Source organism: Myotis brandtii, unplaced genomic scaffold (assembly GCF_000412655.1).
Source record: "Myotis brandtii unplaced genomic scaffold, ASM41265v1 scaffold105, whole genome shotgun sequence".
Classification (NCBI taxonomy): Eukaryota; Metazoa; Chordata; class Mammalia; order Chiroptera; family Vespertilionidae; genus Myotis; species Myotis brandtii.
Window position 1 is genome coordinate 942176 of NW_005353538.1, and position 7522 is coordinate 949697.

Genomic DNA, 7522 nt, shown 5'->3' on the forward strand with positions numbered 1-7522 from the left:
CCTCCCCCCGCTCCTCCGCTCATGCGCTGTGGGCCGTCAATATCCCGTGGTGCCGCCCGGCCCGGAAGCCGCCAGAAAAAGGAGCCACAAAAGGCCGGGAAAGGGGATGGCGTGCAGGTGCGGGGAGGAGCTCGCCAGCAGGCGGCACTGCGGGCCGAAAACCACACACAGGTCGGGGTATTGACGACCCCTATTGGGCGACGCAGCGGACCTGACCTAGTAACGCAGGGTGCTCGCGTGGGTCCAGCTCCGCACGAACTGCCGCAGTGATGCTCACGGAACCCTGTATGGCTGCCGCTGTTTCTTAGAATGCTCTATTTACTTACTAGAGGCCCGGTGCGTGAAATGCTCGGCCTGGCCTGCGCCCCTCGCAGTCGGGGACCCCTGGGGGGCTGTCGGGCCTAAACCGGCCTGGGACATCCCTCTCGCAGTCCCCCTCTCGCAATCAGGGACGCTGCACGCACTGGTGACCATACTTTTCATACAGGTGAAAGGCATCTTGCTGCTGTATGGGCAGCTACATTTTTTTGCCCTGATTATAAAAAGTAGTACATAACATGATCCTTCTGAGGCAGTGGTACCATTTTCCCCACCTTATGGGTGGAAAAACTGAAGCAGAGAGAAGTTGAGTAACTGGCTTTGTCACACAGTTATAAGTGTCAGAATCAGGGCTGACCAGAACATGTGCAAGCCAGAGTCCATGCATGTCATCGCTGCATCATCCTGTTTCTCTCAGTGTTAGAGTAGCCTTGCCAGGTTTTGATTTTTAAATCTAAGACTGTTCCCAATATATAGGGTAGGGTCCCTAGGCCTGGTTGGTGATCAGGGCCATCTGTGGGGCGACCGGCGGGCAGGGCAATGGGGTGGGGGGTGTCCCGTTGGCACCCGCCTTGGCTGGCGGCCTGGCATCGCCTGCTGGCTGGCCCTCCCCTCCGATGACCCCCTCCCCCCCACACCCATCGCAGCCATCGGGTCATCTCCCTCTGGGGGTTGTGGGGGCAGACACTCAAGCTGGTTAGGGGCAGCTCCTGCTTGAGCGTCTGTCCCCTGGTGGTCAGTGCATGTCATTCCGCTGGTCAGTTGATTTGCATATTAGGGTTTTGTTATATAGGATTTTAGAGAGAGAGAGACCGAAATTGGTTGTTTCTTGTGTGTACCCTGACTGGGGATCAACACGCAACCAACTGAGCTACGGGCCAGGGCTGCGGTGTACTATTGTTATGGGCATTTTACAGGCAGGAGAACTGAGGCCGGCGAGGAAGGAACTGTGTAAGGTTGCAGGGGTGCTAAGCAGGGGAGGCAGCACCTTGAGCCCGTGCTCTTGAGCACCTCGGACTATGAGGAGCACAAGCTAAGGGCGGCCATCATCTAAGACGTGATCACAGCCATGCCCAGAGGGCGTTGTGAGCATCACTCCTGTGAAGCGGTAAAGGGGAAACTGTAAAGGGTACAAAATCATTCCTGAGGGTGAGCAGAATTTCCAAGCTGTACACGTGTCAATCCAGTGAAATTTTTATTCATTCTTTGCAAACCCTTCTCTTAGCATCAGCAGCCATCCTGTCTGTCCTGCTCCTAAGCCCTAGGGTGGGCCGAAGGTGAGCTCTTCTTTTCAAGGCTGAAGTCCTCAGGTCCTGACCTCCACTCCAGAGTTCCTCCACAGAAGCCTGGGGCCTAGCGCAGACCTGACTTAAAGGATGAGCAGGCAGAAGTGGCCCAGAGTCACAAATCCCTTAGATTTGTTAGGAGTACGGAGTACTCACCTGGTGGGCTACAGTGTCTGCAGGTATATACACAGTCAACTTTACATAATTCAATTTTTTTTAAAAAAGAAGCTGGAATGGGTTCTTTGTTGTTAGAAAACCCCTATTAATGACGTCAGACTATGCCCAGAAGAAGAAACAAAACTGATGCACAAATATAACGAAATGCCCAACATTGCTGGAAATAAGAGAAATGTAAAGTTAAAGCAACAATTAACAAAGACTTTAAAAACAAAACATGATGCTCACGAGGCTGCTGTGAAATTGGCACTCTCAGTACTGATAACCGAGGCTCGGCTCAGCCTCTGGGGAAAGCGTTGCATCAAGAGCCTTAAAAAGCTTCACATCACTTGACAGAGTGATTCTCATTCTGGGAAATTTATTTTAAGGGTATAATACTAAAAGAGAAAATGACAGAAAAGAGAAAAGATATCAAACTTTATTTACAATAGCAAAACATTAGAAATAGCTTGAATGTCCAACAATAGCAACATGGTTGAGAAAACTGGGTCATAATATTGGAATATTATGCAATTGGTTCTGTAATGTTTATTGTCCTACCACTTACTACCTGTATGAACATGGACCTGTTACTTAAGCTTTTTTTTTAAATATATTTTTATTGATTTCAAAGAGGAAGGGAGAGGGGAGAGAGAGACAGAAACATCAGTGATGAGAGAGAATCATTGATCAGCTGCCTCCTGCACACCCCCGACCGGGGACCAAGCCCACAACCTGGGCATGTGCCCTTGACCAGAATTGTGGGGACTTTGTCCACAGGCCGATGCTCTATCCACTGAGCAACACCAGCTAGGGCATGTTACTTAAGCTTTTAGTGCATCAATATTTTTGTTGGTAATGAGAATAATCTCTTAGGTTATTCAGAGTATCACTTAGGTAATACTGTCTAGATCATTGACTGGTAATGTGTTCAGTAAATTTTAACAGTTATAAAAAATGTTTATAGCAATGTAGGTAAGTATTTATAAGGTGAAAATGGGATATAAAACTATGGTATTAGAAAAAATGTATACAGAAAAACAATATTCATTTAAAAGACTGTGCAAAAGAAAAAATATTGGGAAAAATACACCAACATATTAATATAGTTGTCTGTATGTACAGTAATTTTTTCTAATAAGACTTTCTGTGTTTTCTAAAAAATTTTAAATTGATTTTAGAGAGCGGGGGAGAAAAAGAGAGAGAGAAAATCATCAATTTGTTGTTCCACTTATTTATGCTTTTCATTGCTTGCTTCTTGTATGTGCCCTGACTGGAGATGGAACCCTTAACCTTGGTGTGAGGCTCTAACCAACTGAGCAATCCTGCCAAGGCTTTTAGGTTTTCTATAATAAATAGTATAAATGAAAAAAATCCAATAAACTTAAGTTGAAGATTGTACAACCCAGTGAATATACTAAAAATATTGAATTATACACTTCAAATCGATAAATTGTTTAGCCCTGGCCAGTGTGGCTTGGTTGGAGCATCATCCCATGTACCAGAACGATCAGGGCACATACCTAGAATGTGGCTTCTATCCCTGCGGCGCATACAGGAGGCAACCAATGGATGTATCTCTCTCACATAAACGTGTCTGTGTCTCTCTCTCCCTTCCTCCCTTTCTACTAGTAAAATCAATAAGAGTTCTTTTTCTTTCTTTTTTTGTTAATCCTCACCTGAGGATATTTTTCCATTGATCTTTTAGAGAGTGTGGAAGAGAGGGAAAGACAGAGAGGAACATCGATGTGAGAGAAACATGTAGATTGGTTTGCCTCCTGCACGCTCCCTGACCAGGGCCTGGGCCAGGGAGGAGCCTGCAACCAAGGTACATGCCCTTGACGGGAATCAAACCCGGGAACTGAAGGTCCAATGCTCTCTCCACTGAGCCAAACTGTCTAGGGCAATAGAAGTTCTTTAAAACAAAGAGAAAAGCTTTTCAAGTGTGGGAACCTGCCTTGTTCATGTCTGAATCCCTACAACTAACATAAAGTGGTCTTCTATACATGTTTGTTGAATTAAGTTACTATGAACAATAATTTCTGTCACATTTAAAACCATATCGAGCATACTGTTTGCTGTTTGTTTTTTTATTCCAAAAATGTATTGTGGATATCTTTCTATAAATACTATCTATATCCTGATGACTATCAAATGTATTTATACCTTCAGCTCAGATGTATCATCTCAACTCTGACTTATACTAGTAACAATTACCTACTTGACATAACCACCCCGATTTCTCAGATTCTAAACAAAACTGCTTAAAAACCTGCTGCTCTTACAGGTTTTCTCTCATCATTCACCCCATTACTCAAACCAAAAATCTGAGTCTTGCCTGGCCAGTGTCGTTCAGTGTTTGATCGTTGACCCATGCACCTGGAGGCCACTGGTTTGATTCCCCGTCAGGACACACGATTGGGTTACGGGCTTGATTTCCCCCTGGGGGCGGGGAGGCATGCAGGAGGCAGCCAATGGATGTTGATGTTTCCATCGCTCTCTCCCTCTCCCTTCCTTTCTCTCTAAAATCAATACAAACAAATTAAAACAAAACCAAAAAAACCTGAGTCATTTTTTTCTCTTCCAGCATCCAGTCAATACTACCTCCAAGATTCATCATCAAATCAGCATGCTTCTCTTCATTTCTACTGCCACTGCCCAGGCACACCTGGCCTACTGCAAGCAACTCTCCACAGGTCTTCCTGCTTCTGTGTTGGCACCCTACAAGCCACTGTCAGTGAGTGGCTAGATAGGATCTTATTTTTAAAATCGATTGGTCGCCTCCCGTATGTGTCCTGACCAGGGACTGGGAATCGAACCCAAAACCTTTTGGTGCACAGGACAATACTCCAACCAACTGGACAAGTGGCTAAGCATGATTTTTAAAATAAAATCAGGTTATATCATTTCTTCAATTATTTCCCACTGTCTTTGACACCTTTTCTTCCCAGCTTCAGCCTGGATGAAAACGGTGGGAGGACCCATTTTGGGTTTCACCACGTCCCTGGCACCTGGCAAAGGGCCTGGCACATTGAAAACTGAAAACAAATCATTGTTGAATGAGCGAAAAACAGGATGTGAGGGTAGGAGTATACTATTCGATTGGGGGTGAGACGGGGGATGGCAGATTTTTCTCAGCATCACTTTCTCACAAGGCTATGTTGTTTGGGTCTTTCTTGCAGAACTGTCGCTCTTTTGGATGCACTTGTGACTTAAAGCAGACATTGGCCAGCATGTGGACAGGGATGAGGAGGTGCAGAGTGCAGATGAAGCGGACAGATTAAGGCCAGAGCAGATGATGCCCTCTCCTGCGTGGGAGTGGGATAGACCGGGGAGGTAGGAGAGGGGCTCTGGTTGCAGAGTGCTGGGTAGGCCCAGAGTGAAGGGATCTTATTTTTAAAATCGATTGGTCGCCTCCCGTGTGTGTCCTGACCGGGGACTGGGAATCGAACCCAAAACCTTTTGGTGCACAGGACAATACTCCAACCAACTGGACAAGTGGCTAAGCATGATTTTTAAAATAAAATCAGGTTATATCATTTCTTCAATTATTTCCCACTGTCTTTGACACCTTTTCTTCCCAGCTTCAGCCTGGATGAAAACGGTGGGAGGACCCATTTTGGGTTTCACCACGTCCCTGGCACCTGGCAAAGGGCCTGGCACATTGAAAACTGAAAACAAATCATTGTTGAATGAGCGAAAAACAGGATGTGAGGGTAGGAGTATACTATTCGATTGGGGGTGAGACGGGGGATGGCAGATTTTTCTCAGCATCACTTTCTCACAAGGCTATGTTGTTTGGGTCTTTCTTGCAGAACTGTCGCTCTTTTGGATGCACTTGTGACTTAAAGCAGACATTGGCCAGCATGTGGACAGGGATGAGGAGGTGCAGAGTGCAGATGAAGCGGACAGATTAAGGCCAGAGCAGATGATGCCCTCTCCTGCGTGGGAGTGGGATAGACCGGGGAGGTAGGAGAGGGGCTCTGGTTGCAGAGTGCTGGGTAGGCCCTGGTCCCTCCCCCCATTCTTCCAGGGGATGCCACATAAAACTAGCATCCAGCCCTGGCCGGTGTGCTCAGTGGTTAGAGCGTTGCCCTGCAGACTGAAGGGTCTCGGGTTAGATTCCGGTCAAGGGCATGTACCTCGGTTGCAGGCTCGATCCCTGGTCCCAGTGGGGGTACGTGGGGGAGTGAACCCATTTATGTCTTTTTTGCCTCGATGTCTCTCTTTCTGTCTCTCCCTCTCCCTTCCACTATCTCTAAAAATCAATGGGAAAAAATATCCTCCGGTGAGGATTAACCAAAAACAAAGAACTTAGCATCCAGACAGTCCAGTTGGAGAAAATCAGCACAAAGCATCCGCAGGCAGATTGGGGAAAGGTAGTTCTCCAATTGCTCTAACAGGCGTCTGCATGTGTCTATTCTTTTCCTTGGCACCAGTCACTTCTCTTCCCATCCCCTCCCTGCTCTTTCCCACCTCCTTGACATGCCCTTGTGCCTCTTAGAAGCATCATCACCCCCCCCACCCCACCCCACCCTACCTCCTGCAGGGCAGGGCTGGCTCTGAGCCCTTCTGAAGTACTAGCTGTTATCTAGACCTGGAGACCAGACCCAGTGCTCCCCTCCCCTGAGGAGTCCTCCCCACTCCTCCAGAGCTAGCTGCTGTCTTCTCTGTGCTTCCAGAGAACATGGACCTGCCTGTTAGAGAAGCTGCGAGTGACAATTCACAGCAAAATGTGCACTCTTACTTCCTAGGCTCTGGGGTTTGGACACAAACCTGACTTATTCCATTGTCTTGTTCTCACTGATTGCCAGTGTCAGTGTGGGTGGTGCCTCTGAGACAGGGGCTTGGTGGAAAACATTATTTGGTTTCCTGGTTCTCTCTCCCATCAGCCTCAACACCCTAGGAATTGAGCCAATTAAAAAAAAATCTTTAGTGTTGAAATTATTACATATGTCCTCTTTTATCCACCCCCACCCACCACCCCAGGCCCTCACCACCCCACTGTCTGTGTCCATGGGTTATGTATATATTAATACAAGGTCTTTGGTTGATCACCTCCCACCCACCCACCTTCCGCCACCTTCCCTCCGAGATTCCGCACTCTGTTCCCTGCTTCCATGTCTCTGGGTCCCCTCTGTTCATCAGTTTATTTTGTTACTTAGATTCCACATGTGAGATCATGTGATACATGCCTTTCTCTGATTGGCTTATTTCACTTAGCATGAAACTCATTAATTTCAGAGAGAAAGAGAAAAATCAATGATAAGAATCATTGATCAGCCCTAGCTGGTTTGGCTCACTGGATAGAGCGTCGGCCTGGGGACTGAAGGGTCCCGGGTTCGATTCCGGTTGAGGGCATGTACCTTGGTTGCAGGCATATCCCCAGTGGGGGGTGTGCGGGAGGCAGCTGATCGATGCTTCTCTCTCATCGATGTTTCTAACTCTCTATCCCTCTCCCTTCCTCTCTGTAAAGGATCAATAAAATATATTTAAAAAATTTTAAAAAAGAATCATTGATCAGCTGCCTCTTGCACACCCCTACTGGGGATCAAGCCTGCAATCCAGGCATGTGCCCTGATTAGGAATTGAGCCCTGACCTCCTAGTTCATAGGTTGACATTCAATCACTGAGCCATGATGGCCAGGCTGAGCCAATAATTTGTAAGACCATCTTTACCACCCTGAAATGAATCTTACTGATAAAATAACCTACCTACACATATTATTTTATTTTTTTATTTATTATTATTTTAAATATAT

The 7522-nt window shown here is 46.6% G+C and overlaps 1 long non-coding RNA gene across 2 annotated transcripts in view; it reads left to right on the forward strand.

The window, feature by feature from the left end:
• The first annotated feature begins 41 nt into the window (after positions 1–41).
• The window catches only part of LOC102259540, a 10745-nt gene continuing 3264 nt past the window's right edge, over positions 42–7522 (forward strand). Inside the window, exons 1-3 of one of the 2 annotated variants that reach the window (XR_001361981.1) lie at positions 42–285; positions 1544–1783; positions 4348–4456. This is a non-coding gene — a long non-coding RNA (uncharacterized LOC102259540). Of the gene's footprint in view, positions 286–1543; positions 1784–4347; positions 4543–7522 lie in introns of those variants that run through there. The other variant, XR_001361980.1, reaches the window with a different exon arrangement.